Consider the following 27,171-nt stretch of genomic DNA (forward strand, 5'->3'; position numbering starts at 1 on the left):
TAGTATTTACTGTGATTTGGATTCATACTTATATATATGCAATTTAAGACTTTGCCAAACTTTTTTAGCAGCCATATCTAGGAATAAGTTTGTGGTGAGCCGAGGCCGCAGGGTATATATATATTTTTGTATATAAATGTTTTTTTTTCCAAACTGATTCTCTTGTGTTTTTGTGATGCCATTTTTTCTTAAAAGTATACTACTAGTAAACGCAGAACTCCTCTTTAGTTTGTCCTTATGATCTGCCCTTTCCCTGTCCTCTTCACTGTGTCCTAAATTCCACAGTTGGAGTTCCAGGGTAACAGGGACCCTTGCTAGGCTGTGTAGACTAGAGTAGTCCTTTTGTTCTCTGTTTGAGAACCACTGTCTTTAGCACAAACGAGGAGCCCCACCTCAGGCTCTTTACATTGATGCCATATTCATTCATCAAATATTTACTGAACACAGTTTTGGGCCAGGCACTGAACTAGGCCCCAGCAGTCTCTGCCCTCATAGAAACGACAGTCTAGACCAAGGGTTGATAAACTTTTTTTTGTAAGGGGCCAGATAATAAATATTTTAGGCTTTGTGGGCCATATGGTCTCAGTCACAACTCTGCCTCTGCACTTGTAGCATGAAAGCAGCTGTAGACAATATGTAAATGAGCGAGCATGGCTGTGTTCCAATAAATTTTATTTACAGGCACTAAAATGTTAATTTCTTATAATTTTTACGTGTCACAAACCATTATTCTTTTGATTTTTTTCAACTGTTTAAAAATAGGAAAACCATTCTTGGTTCACAGGTTGTATGCAGGCAGGCAGTGGACCAGATTTGGCCTGGATGCCGAGAGTGTTGACCCCTGCGCTAGAACCAGCTCTGTGTGGTTTTATTCTCACATATAGATGGTGAACTGCTTTAAGGATTACTTAAATTGTTCAAGTTCAGTGTTTAAATATAATTAACTTCATCCAGGCCTTTATTCAATAAACAACTCTTCCATCAGTTGTTGGTGAATGCCATTTTAGCAAATTATGTATTTTGCATAATATAGAAATTTTAACATACAATATACAAATTTGTAAATTATACAAAATACATAATATACAAGTGTGCACACATGTATATGACTATTGAGGACCACTGATTTTATGAAAATCACGAATCACCAATATTTAAAATGGTAACATCTGTTGGACACTTGCTATATATCGGGCTCTTTTCTAAGTCCTTTGGTGTTTAATTAATCCTTCCAAAAACTCTATGAAGTTGGTATTATTATCTTCATCTTCATTTTTTGGCTTTGAAAACTAAGACTCAGAATGATTCACCCAACATGATATAGTTAGTAAGAGGAAGAGTTTATATTCCCAAGAATTCTGACTCCAGAGCCAGGGCTCCTAATGATATATTATGCCTTCCTAGGCACTAAAATATGTGCACTAAAGTAGTTCAACTGTGTCTTTTTTATTGCAATGTAAGAAAATAGAAGTGGTGAGTAAAGATTAAAAAATTATTTTTCCTAAGAAGCAACTATGTAATTGGAAGTCTCTGAGAAGAAGAGAGAAGTAAGTTGTAATACATTTTATTTTCCCGTTTAAGTGCCGGCCTCAGAAGGAGAGTTGTGAGACAGAGAAAAGAATTTTGAAAATCAAATATTTACCTTGACACCGACTCACTAATCTAATCTTATGGGCAAAGACCAGGAATTCAAAAGGTACCCAAACTTGTGCCACTCTGGGGCGAGTCTCTGGCTGTGACACTTTAGTCATTAGGCAGTGGCATGGCAGGACTTTCAACTAGTGCATTATACGTGCACAGAACAGACTGATTCGAGACAAGGAAAGATCTTTGTACGCTTTTATTGCATGGTGATCATTTCCTAATTAGGTAATGATTCTCCTCTCAGTTTTGCAGTAGTCTAGCTTATTGCTAAATGGAAAGGGCTGTCAGGTAACAGAGTCTTTCCAAAAACAGAGAACTTCTTTTTGCCTTATGCGTAATTTAAAATGAAGTGTGCCATAAAATTTTACATTTGGTAACTTCTGATTATGGAATTTTTGTCCTGTAACAACACAGGATATGTGTTTCTTTCGTGAGTCATCCTCTTTTAAGGAACTAGAGGTGTTGAAAAAGCATTGCCTTTTTGAGTCCCTTTATCCTCTCCCCCCTCACCCTTCACAAGTCTGGGCCGCTTTGGGATAAGCACTTGTCCTTTTGTTCATGATTCCTACAATTATGGCTTCATGACTGAGAATGGGAGCAACCACCAGCTGAGGAGAAAAAAATAAGTGTGTTTCTTTCTCTCAACAGCACGATGCTATAATTTGAGTTCACAAATATCTCAGGAAACTAACAATGGCAGGCGATAGAGCTTGTGCTTAACTACTGTTCGTTCATGTGTGCTCTGTGGAAGAGAGGCAGTGGGAGAATGAGGACGGCAGGGGATCGTAAGGATTGTGACTTAAACACTTAATGAGCCAGAGAAGACATGTGTCCAGGCAGGATTTGGCCCCCGGGTGCCATTTTGTCCCTTTGACAGCCAGGAGAGCCTCTTAGTTTGGTGAAGAAGTTACAGGAGCCTGAGATGCATGTCTCCAGAGTATGGAGGCTCTAGCTGGGCTTCATCCTCATCTCTCTTTTTCTCTTTTCTGAGAGATTATGTTTTAATTTTGCTGCTCTTCTTAAAGAAAACCTTTGCTATCCAGATTTCTCTCGTGGAGCAAGAGGGGCTTGGGATGTTGAACCCTGTTAAGGGCTCCAGGAGTTGAGTGGAACTGACAGAGGCAGAGCAGGACTGGCTCCACTGCACAGCTTGAAGCCAGGGTGTCAGCTGAGAATTGAGACTCAAAAGCATCATCTGCAGGATCTGGGCAGGTGAACAGAACATGGCACAGAAGCAGAGTTGCCAGACCCAAGGATGGAAAGCACGGGTAGAAGGGGTGGTCAAGAGGTGCCCGGGGTGCTGAAGAACAGCCCAGAGCTTTACTTAGCTGTGGATGGGGAGGGAGCTGTTGAGCCAGCCAACCTGGTCTGGACAGTTGTTGATGGTTGACCCAGAGACGTAATCTAGGCTAAATCTCCTGAAGGGCCTGTATCTTCTTCTCTCCTTTTACACCACTTAGGTGATAACTGAATCTTCCTCAGGAGCAGGAACATTATTTAGTACGCACAGTTGATGTCATCTGGCTTCAGCATTATGGGTTAGACAAGACAGGGTCACTCTGCTTCCAGAATGAGGCCAGAGACTTTGGGAATTCCTAATGATATCCTCTATCGTTCTCTCCATCATTATCCTGAACGCTCCTGGGATGATGGGCCTGATTATTCATACTTTTCTTCTCTTTATTCTCTGAGCTGATTGAGAAATAGCTAGTGGCCTCGCAAAGTTCAAATTATCAACTTTATTCCTGGACAGGATTGCAGCCTGGGCCTGTGGCCAAATGGTCTTCCTCATACTTTTCCTTCCAGAATTTTAACTTCTACCCTTCCCAGCCCCCATCTTAGGCAGACCTGCTGGACAGTTGCCTCTGGGGTGCTTACCATATGGAGGAAGAGGAGAGCTTGAGTCCTGAGGACAAGCCACTGCTAAAGAGGGAAGGGGCAAGCCATCTGAGGACAGTGACGTTGAATACCATCCAGTGTAGCAGTGGTTCTCAAAGTGTGGTCCCAGACAAGCAGTATCAGCATTACTCCAGAACTTGTTAGAAATGCAGATTTGTGGTCTTCAGCCTAGACAAATGGAATCAGAGACTCTGAGAGGTGGGGCCTAAAAGTCTGTTTTAATGAGCCCTCCTTGTGATTCTGTTGCAGTTAAAAGTTTGAGAATCGTTGCAGTAAAGGAATGAGGTTCAGTGGACCCAAGGCACTTTCCCTCTCACCTGTGAGATAAATCAGTTCCCCTTCTTTGGAGGAGAGTGAGACAACAGTCTGTAGAGAAAGAGGCCAGGGTGCTGCTTTAACAATAGGCTCTTGTGGAAACATAAGGTAGGAGAATGGGTTTCCCCCAGGAGATAACCCCTGCCCCCCCCCCCCCCCCCCCCATCGCCCCCACATAGTCTGGGAAGGACCAGCAGGTGCTAACAAAGACTTTTTTTAAATGCCCCTTTTCTCATCTGTTAATGTTTATCTTTTCTATAAAGGGTGAAGGAAAGGAAAAGGAACGATGAAGGAATGAATACAGGCAGAGAGAGGAAGAACACTAAAAGATACAGAAAGAAAATAATGAAATGGATATTTCTTCCAACACCATTCTTTACATATGTTTTGTATTTTATTAAACTTCTGGTCTCTGATTTATTTCTCTAGTTGTGATGCCAACTACAGGCCATTTGACTGTGATCATCTGTCATCAGCACGGACTCAGGGCCGCTGTGCTGTTTGCTTCCTAGTTGTGTCTATTCAGTTTCATGTTACTGAATTGTGGATATTGTTCAGTGACATGATTTTTTATGTCCTTCGTATTCACCTGCCAGTTGAGATTATTTAACTTGCTTTGTAACCTTGAGCAGCTGCTTCGGTTTCGTTCAGCAGTCTTCAGATTGGGATGGATGCCTGGTTAGCCACTGAAGAACTTGAGAGATGGCAAGAACTGGTCTCAACAGGCATGTGGGTGGCATTTCATATTCTAAGGTGAAAGAAGAGAGAGATTTCCTGAATGCATGTGCTTGGGAAAAATCTCTTTTGCTTCAGCAAACCTTTTTAGAGGTTTAGAACAAAACTGTGTCTCCTTGGGTACATAGAGCCTCAAAGAGGTTTGGATACTATGGTTGCTTTTATTCATTTTCCCGCAACACAACCTCTTATAAACACTCTATTCCATGCAGTCCAGAGTGGAAGCTTATTTCTGTTAAATATTTAATCTTTCCAGACACGGTTACAGGAATGAAGAACACTAAAGAATTCAAACTGTCTCTACTTAAAAGTGTTTTGCTCTGACTTCATCCAGAAATGGAATTATGGTGGTGTTAACAATCAGAGTAACTGAATAGTTCCTTGTTCCAAGAACTGCTGAATCTGCATAACAACCCCAGGGGTAGGTAGATCTTGTCATTCCCTCTATGCAGATGAGGAAACTGAGGTACAGGGGACTAAAGTGACTTGCCCAGAACACTCCGTCACCTGCATTTCATGGTTCATGACCACTTTCCTCCATCTTTAAAGCTGACAAAAGTGGGTCCAGCCCCTTTCACACTTCAGTCTCTCCTCCTCCTCCTCCTAGTTCATCTCTCTTATCCATCAGGCAAAGGTTCTGTGCTCTTAAGGAATTCATGTGTTAGATTGGGCCTGTCGAGATTTATCCAGGGTAGCGTCCCAACGTGCATACCCTTAATTACATCTGTGAAGTCCCATTTGCCATGTGAGGTAACATATTCATGGGTTCTGGGGGTGAGGGCAAGGGTATATTTGGGGGCAGTTATTCTGCCTGCCACAGATACATTGTCTGCTTTTGTTGGAAAATGAGACAGCAGTGGTTATCACCGCCAGCAAGGCTCCAGGCATTAATGTTGATGTGTATGAGAAAATGTAATTTAACTGGATTTTTTCTAAATTGAAATCATCTCAGGGCCAGGTTCCAAAACAAGTAGTTTTAGAAAGGATGTTTTGGGACTTTTGTGTCATCAGGCGGAGCTGCAGCAACACTTGTCTCTGTGTGTTGCAAAGGGAGGTAATTCACATTGTGTCTGCTTCTCTGGTAATTTAGATTCAGAAAAAAATGTTACGATGTGAAATGGGCACACTCATTCAGCCAAGGTGTTTCCTTCAGTTGCTCATTCCATGCCATATACCCTTGTGCTTTTGCACCTTCGTTCATGCCCTTCCAACTGCCTGGGCTGCCCTTCTCTCTCTCTGCCCATTATCTGTAATAATGCACATTCACAACAAGTTTTGGCACCTACTCCTTCTGTGAAACATTTTCTAAGGTGCTACAGTACGGCATGTACTCATTTTTCCCAGTAGCTGAATTAAGATGGTAAAAAGAATACATGTCATCTTCCAGTCTTTCAGAGGCCATTTTTGAGTTCTTCTCTCTGATGTTTTCTTCCATAAATCTGTACAGAATTAAAGAAGCCCCTGCAGCATCTTGGACATAGTAGGTACTCAAAACTACTTATTGAATTGATTTGCAGTACTGAACTTACGTGATTGTGTTTGTATTGTGTATACACCAAAGTTCTGCAAGATATGTATATTTATTCATGTTGTTAACAAAAGGAGATTGCTAAGAATGTCTAATTTAAGTGAATAGAACTAGGATTGTTAGAGATGAGGTTTCCAATTTGTCTTTTAATGGCTAGGTCAATTCATATTCTGTCAGATTACCTAGCAGTATATTGGGGCAAGGGAGTGGGCTTTTTGTTTTTTTGTCCATTTTTGAGCCTTTAGTTGACATTTACTATACATGCAGAAAAATGGAAAAATCATGAGTGTATAACTTGATGAATTTTCACAAAATGGATACTCCTATGAAATCACCTATATCAAGAATCCAGAATTACTACCAGCACCCTAGAAACCCTCCTGCTTCCTTCCACTTGCTACTACTCTCAATGGAAATCGCTACCCTGATGGTTTAGAAATTTGAAAAACGGACTATTTTTAAGATACAGAAAGTAATTATTATATTGTGAAAATACTTCTTATAAACAGATTGCCAAGGAAATATACATGGATTTACAGAGATTTTAAAAAATGTGGCTCCTGGGGCCGGCCCCGTGGCTGAGTGGGTAAGTTCACATGCTCCACTGCGGTGGCCCAGGGTTTCGCTGGTTCAGATCCTGGGCGTGGACATGGCACTGCTCATCAAGCCATGCTGAGGCAGTGTCCCACATGCCACAACTAGAAGGACCTCCAACTAAGATATGCAACTGTGTACTGGGGGCCTTTGGGGAGAAAAAGGGAAAAAATAAAAAACTTAAAAAAAAGAGAAAAAAGTGGCTTCTGCCCTGAAGGTGCCTTTAAACATGGAACAGTAAATTCTTTTCTAAATGTTCTTGCTTCATCAAATAGTTTGAGTTATGTAAACAGCGTTGAGTCAGATTATTATTTCCATATTTGTTGAATCCTGTAGTGGTTCAAACAATATTTGTGCCTTGAATATTCACAAATTGTTAAAACTGTACCATGCACTTGGCCCTGAGCAGTGACACATCACTTTTCTACATAGTTTTTATTGAGATCAAATCAATATATTCTCTCTGGAATTTTGGTTGAGCTTCATGGTAGGTACTGAAGAGGAAGCTATTGTCAGCAAAGGTGGCAGACACCATACTGCCTGTTTTATCTGTCTGCCACAACACCTCCCAGCAGAGTGGAAAGTGAAATTGCTTGTAACAAAATGGAATGGGTGAAATATTAGAGAAGTTGGATTCAGGGCTGTAAAGTCCCTCATTCTCGATTCTTTTTCTGTGTTCAAGGATGTTGAAGCATTATTTCTAAAAGTAAAACATTGGAAACCACCTTAGTTACCAACATGAATGGTTAAATATTGATGCAGAAATTTTCTCCTGGTGTTTCTGCCTAATGGTCCTAGTTCTGCCATCCTATGGCCATATAGAGCAAGACTAAACCTTCTTCAATATAGATGCCTTTAAAATATTGAAATACGTTAAGAGTGTATTGTTGACAGTCATTGGGGTGTAACAGACTGTATTCATTTAGAGCAGGCAATTCGACATGTTCTGACAGATGTATACACCCACAAAATCCTCTCCACAATCAAGATGCAGAACACTTTCATTACCCCCAAAAGTTTCCTTGTGCCCCTTTGTATCCCTCCTACCACCCCGTTCCAGGCAATCATTTATCTGCTTTCTGTCACCATAGATTAGTTTGCATTTACTAGAATTTCATACAAATGGAATCATACAATATATACTTTTTTTTTTTATAACTGGCTCATAACATACAGATCCTGAGCTTTTTCTTTCACTTTGTGAAGCAGTTTTATAACAGCCATTCTTTACTTTTATGGAGCTATCATAAAAGGTGTTTCAGACTTCCTCTTCAGAGAATTAACCATTTGGTGAGAATGGATTGGATCATAGATTTTATAAGTAAACCTAGTCTTGCCTCACTCAAAAAGTAGAATTGGACTGTAACCCTTGAGTCACTTTCAGTCTTTAACATTCTTTAATTAATTCCATATGATATTTCCCGTTTCTATTCAAAGGTCATTTTGTACATTTGCTTGAAATTAGTCCAGTGACTGAAAAAAAAAAAAAAAAAAGTAGTAGGATGTAGAGTGTTTTTGTTTTTAAGTTTAATACAATTTCCTGATTCTTTCCGGGAATCTCAATGTATACTTGATTGCTTAATAATTTTTTCACATAGTGAAAACAAAATTGCCATTTCAAAATTAAAGTAGCAAAGGAATATTTATAAAAATAACATAAGACTTCATAGGGCAGTCCCATTCCATAGGTTGAGCGGGATCTAAAGGGTGAAGTGAATAGCCTGGTATATTTTAAGCACCACAGTCATAATCAAACAGAAATGGTGATGACATCTACATTTTTGCCCTTGATTTTTTTATAGTTGCAAACCACACCCATGTTGCAAATTGGCCTTTCTACTTGAGACCAAGTTCTGAGATTAAATCTGTAGTAGTAGGCAGAACCCTTCAGTGTAGAGTTGTTCATTTTCTTGGTCAAACGCTGACTTTGGCAGAGGATTATTTGCAGATAGAAAGACTGAATTTTAAATCTTCTGAATTGTTTTCTTGGACCTCCAAATCTCAGGTGATAAGACCAACAGAAGCAGGTATGCAAATTTTCCTCTTATGTTAATAGCAACAGTATGACCTCGGATTCTAGAGCTGCTTTTTTATATGATTGTTAAATTGAGATAAACCCCTTATGGTTTTTTGTTTGTTTTTTTAGTGCATTCTTGCTTTGGGGTTCTAGGTGGCTTTGCATCGTCAATGCAAATAGTAACCATAGTGTGAAGGTCACATAATTCTTAATTCTCTCAATTTTTTTTGTTCTGAAAACTATTTTTTCCTTAAGCGATGCTTGTGAGGTAAGAAAGGACTGTCATGCTTTATTCAGGATTGGATTAAAAAAATCCATAATTTTTGATTTGGCTTTAATTTTCCCTTTAGAAATGTATGTAGATTCTTAGGAAAATGCTAGAGTGACTGAATATACTTTCTCTGTGCTATCTAGGATGTATATGTATTATTGCTTTGAAGCTGTATTCTTTTGGTCTGATGAGACAGCTCTTCCAGTCTGTAGTTTAATCATGGGTAAGCAAAACTCCTCTTTTTCCTAAAGGGATTCCATAGATATGGGAAGAGAGGGTATGGCCAGTGCCAGAGATGTGGTAAGATTGTATCCACGCGTTTGGAGTCTGAAGAAAATACCTAATTTGAAATAAATTCTTTGTCATCATTTTTGTTTTTCTACATTTTTAAATATCAAATGTACTAGAGAAAGTGCTCTTGCTTCAAAGCTTTTTTCACTGTTTCATTGAATTTGGGAAAAGGTGGAAGGCTTTCAGAAAGACGGTTTCCTTTCCCTATAAACAATGTACAAATAAGCATGTTGCCTTTCACTTGGAGTATTTTCATGGTTCCTGAAGTTGGCTGGAGAACCCTCTGTCTGTACCCTGCACAGTCCTGGAAGCTGTCACAGCCTGACTTTAGCTCTTTTCTTCGTAAAGCAGAAAATGAGTGGTTGCTAGCCTGTGTAAAGCTGAGAAGGTCTTGAATGATGCATGTCGAGGAAACCTGGATACCGATACTGCTGGCAGTTTGCATAGAGCTTAGTGCCAAAGAATTAAAGACTCTTGAGTTTTCTTAAAAGAGGCCAGCTTTTAAAAAGTTAAGCATGTTTCCTTTGTGCAGTGACCTGAGCTCTCAAACCTAAGTAGAAAGTTAAGACTTATCTGCTCAGCTTTGTGAAGCAGTCAATCGTTTAAATGTCTTTGTACGTGTCATAGAATAGAGTTACTGGGTCTGTGGCTCCTTGTAGAGAAATGAACACATCATGAGCAATTAACTCTGGAAAGTGAGAACCATGGACAAATTTCACATAGTTCTTAAATCCTTTATGGCTTTCTTAGGAACCAGAATTCCCCTTCTTGAATTAAGTCCAGAGTCCAACAAAGGCTGTGCCCTGGTGCCACCCTTTCGTAATGAACCAGCCAAATGCTCAATTGTGTGCTTGTGGATGAGGGGGATAACATTCCTTTATGATCCTCAGTTTAGATCAGCTTACTACCCAAAGCATGATATTTGATTACCCTTATTATGTTACGTTCCATAGCTACAAATGTTACTAATGGCGTGGCCTTATCTAGCCATTAAAAAAGTCCACGTTCATGCTGACTTACCGCCAGTGCTGTAAAAGGTCCTATGGCTAAAGTGGACCCCAGTAATAGGAACCCGTGGAGAATGGACAGGATGGTTAGGTGTGCACTGCAAGCACACACATCTTGAACTCCTGAATGTATTCCACTTGAGTGCCTGACTGCCTGTTGTTTCTTCTAAGTGCCGATTTTAATCTCTAACGCTCGGTGTGCCTGGGCCTGAATTGCTTTAAGAATTATGAGAGTTTCCTGGCCTTTTCTGACTACATCTGTCTATTCGAATTGAGATTTTTAGGGTGCCTTTTCTCTCTTTCTTTCCAAATGTTTCCAATCAAGTTCTCAGTCTTGCAGAATGGAAGAGATGCTGGCATTAACCAGTAGTAACAAATAGTGGGGAGAATGGCCGCTGTCCCTGTTCCAGCACAGGTGGGAAGTGGAGCCTTCTTCCTGGAGCAGTGGCCTCCAGGCGTTTTTCATTGCTCTGCTCCCATCAGTAAAAGCATTTTGTGTGTATACACCATTTCCAAGGTATATTCCTCAAATTTATTTTTTATTCAAGTGCTACTTAATGTATATGTTACATACAGTAAAGCATATATAAAAATAAATTTGAAAGAATAAGATGATTTTTAAAAATGTGTTGGTTAGAAGGATTGTATAATATCCTTAACTAATATCTCATGGTACAATATGTACACAGGGTCCTGTTTATTGTCAATGGCAGTGTAAAGCTGTATTTTACACAGTCTTGATAATTTTGAATTCTTTGTCCAACTTGTGGTCACATTTGCCTGTTTTATTTTCTCGTGTAGCTGGTGAAGATTCCTGTTAGGAGTAGAGCTGTCAGCTCCTCCATTTTCTTGTGCTAATATGACTAGTGTAGTTTCAAGACCCTATTTCTTTGCAGGCATCTTTTAAAGCTACTTGGCCGTTTAGTGAAGATAGGTTTGATATCAGCTAGGTTATATAATCCATCAGTCTGCTCAACCAGGAGTACACAAACTGCAGGGCGTCAGAAATGCTGGAAGTGAATGAAGGCGTGACGGCCCACTGTCCCCCTCTGCTTCCTGGAATGTCCACTCCTCTCCTGGGGTATCCCTTCAGCTATTTGTGACGTGAGATCATCAGTCATAAGGACCAAGTTAGGATGCTAGTGAAAATACGTATGTTAATCATTTGTAAATCTAATCTCATCCCCTAGTATTTCTTCATGATATTTACTTCCTGCACCCTGGTGGAGACCATTGTCCCCGGTGACTGTGGTCTCTCAGGACATGGGGTGTGGCCTGAGTTTTCTCATCTGTAAACGGGGTTGGACTGGATGACTTTTAAGGTTTTTATTTGGGGTTTTACCTCATTTAGTTTCCTTTTATCTTTCTGACTAGTACATGCCTATTAACTCATCCTCACGAGTAACTAACTTCTCACTGCTAGGAGGTTGTTTCTATAAGGAATAATTTTCAGAAATATGAGTGACATATTAGAATATGCTTTGTAAGTTACGATTTTAGAAATATCTGTTACACCCAAACCACAACTTTAAAAGTCTCCTTACTTTCCAAGGCCCACCCAGCTTAAACATTGCCCCTTGAGGAAGATTTTTGTCAGACCCATTTTGAAGTCCGTACTTCCTCTTTTTCCTGTATACATACAATTCTGTACATTTTTCAGACATGAATCATGGTTTTATGTGCACATGTTTGCCTTTCGTGAGGCATAGGTATTTATTGCTCAGTTTTAGACCAGCAAGCCTTGCTGGCCAACTGATTGCTTTTCATGGAAAATGTTGAAGAACGCTCTTGAGAACATGTGCTCCAAGAAATTATTTTAAAATATTTTCTTTCCAAGGGAACTTTTCGGAAAACTTGGGGCTGGAGTTTATAACCTGGAGCCTGTAGACCCCTAGAAGGTCCAGGTGGGCTTGAGGGTGGGTTGTGCAACCATAAACTCCCTGAAGTGACATGCAAAATTCAGATCTGTGTGCATTCTTCTGGGGGGAGGGCCCATAGCTTTTTATCAAAAAGGCTAAAAATCAAAAGACCTTTAAGAATCAAGCCATAGGGGAAATATAGGAATTTCAAATATAACCTATTTATCTAAATTTATGTTTACTTTCTCACTTGATTTTCATCACTTTTCTATATGTTTTCAGCTCTCTACAACATTTAGTGACCTTATTATGAATATCAGTAGTAGTATTAGCAATAATTAATACCATACCCTTGAAAACGCCATGCTTTAGTCCTACTAACTTATGTACTCGTGACATGGTCTTGCTTGTGAGTGATAATTCTTGTTGAATATAATAAATAATATTTTACTTCTTAGAAAAAAGGGAGAATTGGGGGTTACATTAGAATTGATAAAGTAAAAAGAACCACATAGAGAATTGTTTTTTAAACCTCTATAGTAGGTCATCTAATTTCAATGTCTACATAAAAGAGGCTCAGATCTCTTCCTTGAATATCACGTGGAAAGATGATTCCTTGGTTTCCTTGAAAATCTATTTCATGTCTTCATTGCTCTTGGACATTCAAGAGTCAGTGTGGTTTATTGAGAGGAACATGGGACTGGGACTCAGGCACACTGAAAATAGTACCAGCTTTGACACCTACCAGCGGATGGCCTAGGCTATGTAGGTTGACCTCTCTGAGTCTGTTTCCTCATGTGTAAAATGAGAATAAAATAATATGAGGAAACAGATACTACTATTATGGTGCATATATATATATATATATACACACACACACACATATGTATTATTATTTTCAGTTCTGCTTAACTCACTGGATTGATGTGAGAGTCAAATGCAATAATATATGTGAAAGTGCTATATAAAGCTATTGAAAGCACTTAAGTGTGAGACTTACTTCTCTTGATAATGGCACATTTTCCTTACAATATCACGGTGGTCTTCCTTAGTCTTTGGTTTTAGGTCATGAAGAATCAGTTTCAAACTTTTTTTTTTTTTTTTAAAGATTTTATTTTTTTCCTTTTTCTCCCTAAAGCCCCCCGGTACGTAGTTGTATATTCTTCGTTGTGGGTCCTTCTAGTTGTGGCATGTGGGACGCTGCCTCAGCGTGGTCTGATGAGCAGTGCTGTGTCCGCGCCCAGGATTCGAACCAACGAAACACTGGGCCGCCTGCAGCGGAGTGCGCGAACTCAACCACTCGGCCACGGGGCCAGCCCCTCAAACTTGTTTTTTTCACAAAGTTAAGGTAATTACTATTGACTAAGAATAAAATCTCTAGTGAATTTCCCCTGAATAGTCAGACTTACAGGAAAAATCCACCACATTAAAACACACAAACCGAAAACATTGGATCAGCCAATTAATGTTATTTTAAGATACTGAAATTAACTAAAGTAAAATTTTGTAAGATTTCAAAAGTTGGGTTGGCTCAGACTCACTCTGTAAGCAGAATCATTAAATTCCCTTGTGGCAGGTCCAGAGCACCTTCCTGGGCCCACCCTCCTGTGGAGTAGTGGAAACATGGACCTTGACACCATCGTTTGAATTATATGACACCAGTGCTAACCCGCTGAGTGATGCTGGGCAAGTTACTTAACCTTAGTGAGCTTGAGTTTCTTTATCAGTAAAAATAGATGTAAATACTACTTTTTGGGTTGTTTTAAGGATTAGAGATAATTTATATAAAGTGCCTGGCACATAGTAGATTCTCTTCATATGGTAGATAGTATCAACTTTAAAAAAATTGTACTATTAATTCCGTGGTTGCCTTCCTGTGTCCAGGCACGTCTGTTTTAGCCCTGATTCGTCATTTAACCTTTCATTCTAGGAGCGCTTTATTTAAGCCTGAGAATGAATCCTGCCGTACTTGAACTTTTCCTCTGTATTCCCAAATTGAAATGTTAACTTAGGAGAGTTGCTACATAATTTGCTTTAAAAACAGGTTTTCTGCTGTATTTTCTTAAAACCAAATGAAGAGGATGGTTAAGTAAAATGCTTTATAGAAAGAAGGAGCAGTGTATACGGTTTAGGATGTGCGATAATGTAATATTTCAATTTCCTTTCATATTTTTACTATGAAATAATGAAACATGCAAAAAAATAGTGAAAATAATATACACTCACGTTTTCTCTACCCAGATTTAAGAAATCTCAGCAATTTGCCATTTGTTTTATGCATCAGTTCTCTATTTTCTGTAAGAAGTCAAACATTGGAGATGTGACTGAAGGCCTTCCCCCGTTTTCACCCTTCCCTTGCCAACAGTCCTGAAGTTGGCGTATATTAGTCTTCCCGTTCATCTTTCTGTATTTTTCCATCAATAATACAAAGTACTATTTTAAATGCTTTAAAATTTTCACAAATGATACCTGCTACGTACTTTTCTCATTAACATGTATTTCCAAGATTTTCTCATTTTAATACAGATATCTACTTTATTTTAACTGTTGTGTAATGTTTCACTAAATGAATATTCTATAATTATCCAGTCGTCTGATGATGGAATTCAGGTTGTTTCCAATTTATCGATACTATAAACAATGCTGTATTTTGGTATATTTGTACAAGAGTTTCTCTGGGATAAATTCCTAGAAGTAGAATTGTGGGTCATAGAGTATGCGTATCTTTACCTCATCCAGATACACCACTTTAGAAAGCAATATTGGCAATAAGAGCTTCTGATTCCTTATATCCTCTCCAGCACTTGGTGTTACCATCAGTTTCATTTTTGGTAACCTGATGGGTTTAAGGTATTAGGTCATTGTTTTCATTTGCTTTTCCCATTTTATGTAGCTGTTAAGGTAATGTTTAAAATTGATGGTATAACTCTATTAAAAAAATCATACATGTGTCCAGCTGTGTATATACATGAGTATTTGTAAATTAAAATAGTCCATAACGATACCTCCCAAGTACTGGAGTTGTTTTAGATTTTTATATGGAGCATGAAATACTTTCTAATTTATAAACATAAAAAATTTAAATGTATGGTTTAGTCTTTTGCTTCTGTCCAAGATGGAGTACCAGGGACTGAATTTACCCTCCTGCCTGAAACAACCAAAAAAACAAAGACAAACTGGACATAATATATGAAATAATTTTAAAAACACTCAAAATCAGACAGAAAAGGACAGTGATCTTTAAGACAAAGGACGTAAACAGAGTGAGCCCTACAATTACTTCATTTACAGCCTTGAGAGAGTGTCATGGCTGCAACTCAGGGAGGGGACGATGAGTATAGAAAGCCTTCGAGATGAGAATATAGGGAGACAAAGGCAGCCAGAGCTCACAGCACACACACAGGAAAGAGGGAACTCCACAGATCTGCGGAGGGTCCCCCTCAAGTAGTCAGCAGAGTTCTGATCAGTGCATGTGTGCCAGGAAACTCCCCAGAGGCCTGGGCAAGAACCACCTGAATGGATTAAAAAGAAAAATGCTTGGAATGCACATGGAGCCAGGAATAGTGCCTGTTCCCATCAGCCAGACTGGAAAAAAAAGTAATAATTTACAGGGTATTGGTTAGAGTACTCAGAATCATCTTGCCTCAATAGTGGAGAATAATTAACCCTTAAAGCATGGTTTCTCAGTCTCGGCTCTGTAGAAATTTTGGACTGGATAACTCTTTGCTGTGAGGGGATCTCCTGTGCATAGTAGCATGTTTAATAGCATCTCTGACCTCAACACACTAGATGCCAGTAATACCTCCTCAGTCATGATAGTCAGAAATGTCTCTAGACGTTACCAGATGTCCTCTGTGAGCATAATCATCTCCTGTTGAGGACTGCATCCTTAGACTAAACTCTCCGCTGGTCCTGCCTAACAAAACTCAAAATGAAGATCTGAAAGGATCAAACTCTTTCCAAGTGATTTAACTGCATCTGAGAACAAAGATCAAGAATAGTGGTAGGGCATTTTTTGCAGAAATGGGAAAAAAGTCCAAGATTTATATGGAATTTCAAGGGATAACAAGGAGCCAAAACAGTCTTGAAAAAGGACAAAGTTAGAGGCCTCACACCTCCTGATTTCAAAACGTACTACAAAGTAACAATAATCAAGATGATATGGTACCGACATATAGATCAATGGAACAGAGTAGACAGCCCAGAAATAAACCCTTGTGTTTTTGGCCAAATGGTTTTTGACAAGGATCCCAAGACTACACAATGAGAAAAAGACAGCCTGTTCAACAGATGGCATTGGGAAAACTGGATATCCACATGCAAAAGAATGAAGTTGAGTCCTTCCTTTATACCATATGCAAAAATTAACTTAAAATGGATCAAAGACCTAAAACTGTAAAATTCCTAGAAAAAAACATAGGGGAAGAGCATCAGGACACTGCTTTTGGCAATGATTTCTTGGATGTGATGCCGAAAGCACAGACAACAAAAGCAAAAGTAGACAGATGAGACTATGTTGAACTTAAAAACTTCTGTTCATCATAGGAAACAATCAACAGAATGAAAAGGCAACCTGCAGAATGGGAGAAAATATTTGCTGATATAGCTGATAAGAGGTTAATATCCAGAATACATAAGGAACATCTACCACTCAGCAAAAAACCCCGTGAATAACCCAATCAAAAAATGGGCAAAGGACTTGAATCAACACTTCTCTGAAGATCTGCAGATGGCCAACAAGCGTATGAAAAGATGCTCAAGTCATTACTCATAAGAGAAATGCAAATCAAAGCCACAATGAGATATCACCTCACACTCATTAGGAAGCCCAATATCAAAGGGGCAGAAAATAAGAAATGTTGGTGAGGATGTGGTGAAATTGGAATCCTTGTGCACTGCTAGTGGGAATGTAAAATGGTGCAGCCATTATGGAAAATAGTATGATTCCTCAAAAAATAAAAATAGAATTACCGTTTGATCCAGCATTCCCACTTCTGAGGATATATTGAAAATAATTTAAAGCAGAATGTCAAAGAGACGTTTGCATACCCATGTTCATTGAAGCATTATTCACAGTAGTCAAAAGGTGGAAAAAATCCGAATGTCCATCAGCAGATGAATGGATTAAAAAAATGTGGTATATAGATACAAGGAAATATGATACACCTTAAAAGGGGAAGGAAATCCTGTTACATGCTACAATGGGGATGAACCTCAAGGACATTATGTTAAGTGAAATAAGCCAGTCACAAAAGTACTGTATGATTCAACTCATATGAAATTTTTTTTTTTTTGAGGAAGATTAGCCCTGAGCTAACTACTGCCAATCCTTCTCTTTTTGCTGAGAAAGCCTGGCGCTGAACTAACATCCATGCCCATCTTCCTCTGCTTTATACGTGGAATCCCTACCACAGCATAGCTTTTGCCAAGCGGTGCCATGTCCGCACCCGGGATCCAAACTGGCAAACCCTGGGCCGCCAAGAAGTGGAACGTGCGCACTTAACCACTGCGCCACCAGACCGGCCCCTCATATGAAATATTTAACGTAGTCAAAATCATAGAAACAGAAAGTAGAAAGATGGTTGCCAAGACTGGGGGAAGGGAACGCTAGAGTTTGGATATAGAGTTTCCGTTTTGCAAGATGAAAAAACTCTAGATATCTGTTGTGCAGTAATGCAAATATACTTAACACTACTGAGTTGTAAACTTAAAATTCGTTAGTGTGGTAAATGTAATGTTATGTATTTTTATCATAGTAAAACAAATAATTATAGGAATGCAAAAATATCAATTACCCAACAAAGTAAACTTTACAGTGTCTGTCATTCAATCAAAAATTGCCAGGCATGCAAAGAAACAAGAAAATATGACCCATAATGAAAGGGGAAAATCTATAAACCAAAAATGACCAAGAACTGACACAGATATTAGAATTCTCAGACAGTGGCATTAAAACAATTATTACAGCTGTATTCCATATGCTTAAATGAGTTAAATGGAGACATAGAAAATATTTTAAAAGACCCAAAGTGAACTACTACTTCTTTTTCTTTTTTTTTGGCGAGAAAGATTGGCCCTGAGCTAACATCTGTTGCCAATCTCTTCTTTTTTTTTTCCTCCCCAAAGCCCAGTGCATACTTGTATATCCTGGTTGTAGGTCATTCTAGTTCTTCTATGTGGGATGCTGCCACAGCATGGCTTGATGAGTGGTATGTAGGTTCATGCCCAGGATATGAATCGGCAAACCCTGGGCCACTGAAGCAGAGCATGCGAACTTAACCACTTGGCCCTGAGGCTGGTCCCCCAAAGTGAACTTCTAGAGGTAAAAACTATAACATCTGAGATCAACAATACACTGGATGGGTTTAAGGGCACATTAGACATTATTGAAGAAAACAATAGCGATCTTGAAGACATAGCGATAGAAACCATCCAAAATGAAACAGAAAAGAGTTACAAAAAAAATTAAAAATATCATCACTGATTTATGGGACAACCTCAAGTGACCTCATATACATTTACTTAGAGTCCCTGAAAGGAAGGGAAACAGAAAAAATATTTGAAGAAATCATGGTTAGAACATTTCCAAATTTGATAAAAAGTATAAACCCACAGATCCAAGAAGCTCAATTAACCCAAACAAAAGATACATGAGGAAAACTAGGTCACAGCACATTGTAGTTAAATTGCTCAAAACCAATGATAAGGATAACATCTTAAAAGAAGCCAAAGGAAAAAGACATATTACATACAGAGGAGGAAAGACAAAGATGATGTAAATTTCTTGTTGAAAACAACGCACATAAGACAGTGGAGGAACAGCATTAAAGTACTGAAAGAAAGACTGTCAACCTAGAATTCCACACCCAGCAAAAAAATCCTCCAAGAACTAAGATGAAATAAGGACTTTTTAGATGTGTAAAAAGTGAAAAAATTCATCACCAGCAGACCTACACTACAAGAAATGTTACAGGAAGTCCTTCAGAAAGAAAGAAAATGATCCCTTATGAAAATATAAATCTGTACAAAGGAGTGAAGGGCACCAGAAATAGTACTATATAAGTAAGCATGTAAGATTTTTTCTTATTATTTAAATCTCTTTAAAAGAGAATTGTTTAAATAAAAATAGTAAAATGTAGTATGGGGTTATCACATACATAAAATATATAGCAAAAATAGCATAAAGGACAAGAGGGGAAAAATGGAAGTATACCATTGTAACATTCTTATACTATATGTGAAATGGTATAATATCACTTGAAGATAAGCTGTGATAAGTTAAAGCTGTATGGTATAAACCCTAAAGCAACCGCTAAAGTAAGAGAGAGTTAAACAAAGAAAGGAGATAACATGGAATTATAAATAATATTTGAGTAATCCAAAAGAAGATAGAAAAAGAGAAAGGAAGGAAACAAAGAACAGATGGGACAATAGCAAGATGAGAGTCTTAAAGTTATCCATATCAATAATCACATTAAAGATGCATGGTCTAAACACCCCAATTAAAAAGGAGAGATAGATTGGGTAAAAACGCAAGACCCAGTTATACGTTGCCTTGAAGAAACACATTTTAAATGTAAAGACATAGGTTAAAATAATGGTAATGCTAATCAAAAGAAAGCTGAGCTCTGGCTATATTGACATCAGATGAAGTAGATTTCAGAGGAAAGACCATTTATGGGAATAAAGAAGGTCATTTCATAATGATAAAGGGGTCAGTTCATTATTTCATAATGATAAAGGGGTCAATTCATATTTATTTACCTAATAGCAGATCTTCAAAATAAGTGAAGAACTGCAGTGAGAAATCGATCCAAAATTATAGTTCAAGATTTCAATTAAACAGAAGCGGTAGGCAGAAATTCGCTAAGGATATGGAAGGCTTAAACAGCACTGCCATCCTGCTTGACCTCATCGGTATTTATAGAACGCATCACCCAACAGCAGCAGAATACACTTTCTTTTAAAGTACACACAGAATGTTTACCAAAGTAGATCATATGCTGGGCCATAAAGCAAGTCTTAATAAATTTAAAAGGATTCAAGTCAAATGAAGTGTGTTCTCTCACCACAGTGGAATTAAATTAGAAATCAAATTAGAGAGGTTTATAAACATTTGGAAATTATTCTTAATTCCCAGGGATGAAAGAAGAAATTAAAAGGAGAATTAAGTATTTTGAGGTGAATGAAAATGAAAACATGGCATATCAAAATGTGCGGGATGCCCCTAAAGCAATGCTTATGGGAACTTCACCAAATGGCTGTATTTGGAAAGAAGAAAGATCTCAAATCAGTGACTTCACTTTCTTCCTTAAGAACCTAGAAAAAGAAGAGCAAAGTAAACCCAAAAGCAGAATAAAGAAATAAAATGATCAGAGCAGAGATCACTGAGACAGAAAACAGAAAAACCACAGAGGAAAATTAATGAAACCAAAAGCTAGTTTTTGAGATGATCAATAAAATTGATAAACATCTCGTTGGACTGATTAGGAAAAAAAAAGAAGACACACATCAATATAAGGAGTGAGAGATATGACACCAATACAGACTCTACAGATATTAGGAGGAAGATGAGATATTTTGAACAACTTCATGCCAATACATTTGATGACTTAGATGAAACAGACAAATTCCAAAACTTACTCAAGAAGAAATAGATAACTTAAATAGCTCTATATCTATTAATGAAATTGAATTTATAGTTAAAAACCCCACAAAGAAAACTCCAACCCTAGATGGCTTCTAATTTAAGGAACAAATAATATCAATTCTGTACGAACTGCCCCAGGCAGATAGGAAGGAATCCTTCCCAACTCATTAATGAGGCCAAAACTATTCTGATGCCAAAACCAAACAAAGAAATTACAAGAAAACTATGGAATGAACATTTACTAAAGAAAAATGAAAGTATATGTCCACATGCAGACTTTTATACATATGTTCATAGCAGCCCTTCTCTAATTGCCAAAATCTGTAAAACAAACTAGATGTCTTTGTGATTTGTCCATACAAAGGACTACTACTCAACAATATAAAGGAGTGAAATATTAAAACACACAACACCATAGATAAATCTAAAAATATTTATGCTGAGTAAAAGAAGCCAGAAGAAAAGAGTATGTATGCATGATTCTATTTATGGAAAACTCTAGAAAATGCAAACTAATCTATAGTGACATTAAACCCATTAGTGGTTGCCTGGGAACAGGGAGAGAGGGGAGTGAGGCATTACAAAGGAGCCTGAGGAAACTCATGGGGGTGTTATGTTCACTGTCTTGATTATAGAGATGGTTTCAGGTGTGTATAGTGTGTCAAAACTTTTCAAATTTTGTACTTTAAATATGTGCAGTTTAGTGTATGTAAATTATACCTTAAAGCTGTTAAAAATAATTGTATAGTTTAGAAAATATGTTTATGAAAAGTTGTAATATCTTGGGGAAAGACTTACAACGCAATATTTAAAAGTAAATAGTTTTGTATGTAAATTATATTTAAAAAACATATGAAAAGCCTATGTAAGTGTAGTCCAAAAAGTTAACTGTAGTTTTCATGTGTGTATGTGTTCAGTATATAGAATTAAATACAAAAGAACAACAAAAGAGAAAGTTAAAGGTTATCCAAAATCCTATCACTGTGCTGTTACTTTTTATCCATAGGTAAACATAATTCCAGACATCTCTAGGTATGTAACATACAGAGCTGTTTTAAATGCACAAACTCTGTCTTTCTCCATTCTTTTTCCCTCCCTCCCCCTCCTGCTGTCACCGTTCCCAGAGAGGCTGGCCAGCCTCATCAGAATATCTGGTTGGATACAATTAGTCTATCCAGTGTGAATATAGGAGGCCAGGACACCTCTCTCCCTCAACCGTCCTCCCTGTCTTCCCGCTTCACCTGAGATTCTGAAATTCCTTTAAAGAGAATAGAGCTTTTTAGTCTACGATTAGGAAAGTAGTTTTAAGCTTATAATTCCCTGGAAGAGGCAATAAATTAGTGCCTGACCTTTTGCATAGGCTCTCCCATCTGATCCTGACAACCCTATGAGGTGGGTATTATTACTTCCAGCACTGCAGGTGAGGTCCAGAGAGGTGAGATACCCAAGATTGCGCAGCTGGTGAGATGTAAAGCCGGCAGTGCATCCTGGAATTGTCAGGTTTCAAAGCTCAGTGGAAGGCAAGAGGCACAGGGTGCTGAGATGGAAGGCTGGGGCTGCTGCTCTGGGTTAGGGCAGAAATGCTGACTGGAAGGGTTGGTATCGACCACAACCCATGGCATACTTAACTGGGCTGTGAGCAATGTCTTTGGAACTTAGGGACACAGTGATATTTCAGGGCTGGCAGAACCACGGCCTGCTTTAAAAAGACTGTCTGGGTGTGGTGTTGAGTATATGTGTTAAACTCTAGCCATATCATCTGTGTCTTTGAGGCTCATTTTGGAATGTAATGATAGAGCACGCAGTATTATATTTGTTTTGTTTTTTTTTTTTTGGAATGAGGGAGTTTGGCCCTGAGCCAACATCTGTTGCCAATCTTCCTCTTTGTTTTTTTTTTTTTTCCTTTGAGGAAGATTGTCCCTGAGCTAACATCCTTGCCAGTCTTCCTCTGTTTTGTATGTGAGATGCTGCTACAGCATGGCTTGAGTGATGTGTAGGTCTGCGCCCAGGATCCGAACCTGCAAACCCCAGGCTGCCAAAGCAGAGCACACGAACTTAACCACTATGCCACCAGGCGTGCCCCTGTATTTGATTTTTTAAACCTCTGTAGCAAGGTTGAATTCTCAGGCCTCAAAATTTAGGCATGTAGGAAACGTCTTTATTTTTCTACAACAACGTAGTTTCTATCATCAGTACCCACATAGTGGAAGACTTTTCTAGTCATACAGGGTAGAACTCAGTCCTTTAAGGCTGAACTCAGTTTCAGAAATCTCATCATTTCATGGCATGGGTGTGAGGGTGAGGAATTTAGTTCAGGGCTGTTTCTCTGATGGTGGCTTCTGCTGAGACACAGTTCCTGTCTAGTCCCCTGCTGATGTCTGCATTCCTACTTGGTCTGTGGTCTCTGCAGTGCCCCTTCATTCAGACCCTGACTCCCCTTCAAATCCTCCTGGTTTAGTAGTTGAATAGTGGAGGGTGTGGAGTAGGGGGGTTATAAAACAGAAAGTGACCATTCAGCAATTTGAGATAACACTTTGTCTCTCCCCAGTTCCCTCTTCTCCCTGGAACACTTTCTGGGTCGTTTGTATTCAGAAGCTTCTCCCTCCTCTCTTCCTTCTTTGTGTCCAGACCACACCATCTACCCTGTGATACCTCTTGTAACATCTTACACATGATCTTAACGTCTTTCAACATTTTTTTTTTGCTGGATGTTATTGATTACACACATAATGTTAACATGGCTATTTAACTTACTGTTTGTGTTTCTTACATCCCCCAACTAGTCTGTAAGTTCCTGGAATGCCTGGACCAGGTTTAAAACATCTTGATGCCCTTCACCGCACTTGATGTTGGGCTAAGTGTCTGGTTGGTCCTCAATAAATATTGGCTGAATGAATTTAAACTTTTTGAATACAGAGTATAAATCTAATATTTCTTTTATATCTCAACATATTTTGGAACACTGAGCAGTCATAAACTACTTATCTGTAATTGAATTGAGTCATTTTATGTTATTCTTTCTATATGTATTTCCAGTGCCCAAGGAAGCCTAGAAAAAACATGTGTGCTACAGACTACTCATTGAAAATGATGTAAGGTATTGATTAAAATTAGCTGGGGGAATTTTATAGCATGGGGAAGATAAAATGATTGTATTACATAACATGGTACATCAGAGATAGGAAACAATACAAGGCCCGAAAAATGAAAGACTCTGCCAATAGTTTTTTTTCTTTTTTTTTGCTGGGGAAAATTTTCCCTGAGCGAACCTCTCTGCCAGTCTTCCTCTATTTTGTATGTGGGTTGCTGCCACAGCATGGCCACCAACAAGTAGTGTAGGTCCATGCCCAGGAACTGAACCTGGCCCACTGATGCTGAGCTCACTGAACTCAACCACTAGGCCACAGGACTGGCCCAGGCCAACAGTATTTTTGATGGCAATTGTTCAAGAGAATGTAAGCAAACAGTGGGTAGATGAATTTAATTCACTTCTCTGAGACCGAGGGAGAAAAACTACACTGAGCAGGTGATTCCCCTGAGCTTATGTTTGGTAGGGTTTTAATGATTTTCTTCACTTGCATTCATACAACAAATTATCAAACATCATCTATGGGTAGGCAATGTGTTGCACACTCAATATTCAGAGATGATCCGAGAAAAGGTGTTTCCTATATTCCAAAATGCGTAGTCCTTGATGGAAGGAGGTTGGACACAAGATACGGTGTGCAGAACGGCATTAAGCAGAGTGTTGAATGACTTTCTTTGGCGTTGTTACTGAGGGACACAGCTGCTTGGTCTGAGGGAGTTGAGGAAGACCCCATGGGGGAATGGTGTTTGACCTGGATCTGGAATGATTACCCGGCATTTGCAGGGTGAGGAGAGGATGAAGGTAATTCTAGGACAAGACGTGTGTGGAGGTTGGTATTAAGGAAGCACAAACATGCAAAGGATCTGTTGATCGCCCAGTATGACGGGAGCGTGTGGTGTGGGCGGGGGTGTGTCCGATGATGTGGATTTGGCTAGTTTGTAGAGGGATTCTCTTAGATACCAGTTTGGATTTATTCTCATACATCAAGGTTTATCCCTTCCATTTTTCAAAATCATTTTTAACTGTCATGTAGGAATGGCGAAATGGGAATCTTCACTTTTTTTCTTCATCTCTTGTGTGTTATAAAGGTAATATATGGTCATTGTGGAAGATATACAACTATATAGAAAAAATTAAATCATCCGTAATCTCACCACCCTCACCCCCAAAATAGCTCCTGTTATCATTTTTATGTGTAGTACCTCCTATTCATTTTTTTAAATATACTTTCTTTTCTTTTTTAATGTCCTGTTTTTTACTTATGAATGAATTCCTTCTTTTATCTCTGAACATTTCAGACATACTTATTTCAAAAATCTCTTTCCTTGATTCCCAGTTTGGAACTCTCTTACTGACTTCCTTGGTGATGGGTTCTTATATGATTTGTAATTTTTGTCTGTGAGCTCATCTTCAGAGCATTTTCTTCAGTTGGAATTCAGTGTAAACTAGATGGTGGAGGTCTTCGTATGGGGCAGTTTGACTTCTGCCTCTGCCAGATCCATATGGTTTCATTGGTTTCTTGGGTTCCTGCAGTGGGGTGATGTGAATTCAGGCCCCACACTCACACCCAGGTTCAATTTGGGGTCTGATTTCTCATGGGTGCCTTTTTACTCTCCATGGTCCATGATGAGCGTCCCTCTTTACAGAGACGCTTGCCCCTTCTTGGTTTCTGGCTTTATGTCCCGCTTCCAGCTTTCTGCTGTGTTCAGGACCTGAGGTTTCAACTCCTGTGCCTTGAGATGGGAATGTGGACCTGCCCTTGCTGATTTCCCACTTCATTTCTGGGGCCAGAAGATTTCTTTTGCTTGCTCAGATACCTGTTGAAAAAAAATGTAAAGGTTTTTATTTTATCCAACATTTCTGTGTGTTTGAAGCAAGAGGAGGAACTTATCGCCTCTATCATCTTTTTATCCACTCTTTTTTCTGTGTGTAGATATATTCTTTAAACAAAGTTGGAAATATGCCATACATATTGATAATATTTTTTAACCTGATAATATATTGTGAATTTTTTTCTCATATTCTTTTAGACATGAGTTTTAATGACTGCCTGACGTTCCTTTTATAAGAGTATACCGTATTTTATTAAAGTCCTCTATTTTTAGAAATTTAGGTTGTTTTAGTTTTTCCATTATTATGAGTAATGAGGAAATGAACATATTTGTACCAGTACCTCTCTGCTCATTTCAGATTGTTTCTGTAGAATAAATCCTACAAGTGGAATTCTTTCATCAACATTTTTGAGACTTCATTCTGTTGCTAAATTGTCTTACAGAAAATGTTTCCGTTTGCACGCCACCGGTGGGGTCTGTCAGTTTGTACGCATAGAGTGGGTCTGTATGTTTCCTGGAACCATTGCTCTGACTGATTCTTACCCTCTTAAAAGTAAGGCTACTGATTTTCTGGGCAAAACAATGGTATTTCATTGTTATTTTAATAATAATGGCTGTTTAAAAAAATACTTTGAGTAGGTCAGTGATTTTTTAGTTTAGAAAATTTTCTTAAACAGTCGTACGGAGCTTGTGTGGCTACTAAGTTGTCCTCTTTCGTGGTTTCCTGTTCTCCTGCTGTCTTCTAAGGAAGTTGGATCCATAGGTGAAAGTTGTGTTTGGTGACGTGTTGATGGTGAAAGGGTACAAATTGTAGAGGCTGAGGAAAGAGCTGGATTGCTCAATGTCAGCGATTGAGGAACGAAAGGTCTTTAAAGGACAGGAGGCTGAATCTCAAAGAAGTTGGGTGGTCCAGGAGTTGTGGCAGGGGAGGAAATGCTCTCCCACAGAGGAGTTTTGGGGAAGGATGGAAAATCTTTTTAAAGGAGTTTTAAATTTTAAACTTCTTTAAAATTTTAAAGGGGTTTTTAAAGGAAAATTTGCAGTTTTGCCCAATGGTTTGCAATGCAAATTTTCTTCTCTACCTCTCCACAAAATCTTAAGTAAAATATCTCTCATTAAATGCATTGTTAGGTTGGCTGTACTTGGGGGGGCGATGTGTTGAATCTGATGGGCACAGAGTAAGAGCCAAATATTGGATGGAGAAACAAACCTCCTGAAGTGGTCCTGACAAGACACCAGAGTCCTGGGCTAAGGCAGTGATAAATAAAGATGGAGAGGAGGCGGGTATTCCAGAATTCAGAGGTAGAAGATGGTGGTAAGTTATGGGTTTTGGTGGGGAGAGGGTCATGGAATCAAGATGACTTGGAGGCTTACCGCTTGGGAGACTGTACGTAGGAGACGTTCCAGATGGCTGGGATGCCCTTGAGAAGCAAAGTCACTC

The 27,171-nt window shown here is 38.8% G+C and overlaps 1 protein-coding gene across 6 annotated transcripts in view; it reads left to right on the top strand.

The window, feature by feature from the left end:
- Positions 1–27,171, top strand: part of PLS1 (plastin 1) — a 105,956-nt gene that overhangs the window by 11,922 nt on the left and 66,863 nt on the right. For 2 of the 6 annotated variants that reach the window (XM_046645671.1, XM_046645716.1), the window contains exon 2: positions 6,031–6,073. The exons of 1 other annotated variant lie outside the window; for it this stretch is intronic. The gene's annotated coding sequence lies outside the window, so the exon portion shown is untranslated. Of the gene's footprint in view, positions 1–6,030; positions 6,078–8,619; positions 8,743–21,821; positions 21,843–27,171 lie in introns of those variants that run through there. 3 more of the 6 variants (XM_046645690.1, XM_046645700.1, XM_046645707.1) reach the window with 3 other exon arrangements.

Source organism: Equus quagga, chromosome 1 (assembly GCF_021613505.1).
Source record: "Equus quagga isolate Etosha38 chromosome 1, UCLA_HA_Equagga_1.0, whole genome shotgun sequence".
Lineage (NCBI taxonomy): Eukaryota > Metazoa > Chordata > Mammalia > Perissodactyla > Equidae > Equus > Equus quagga.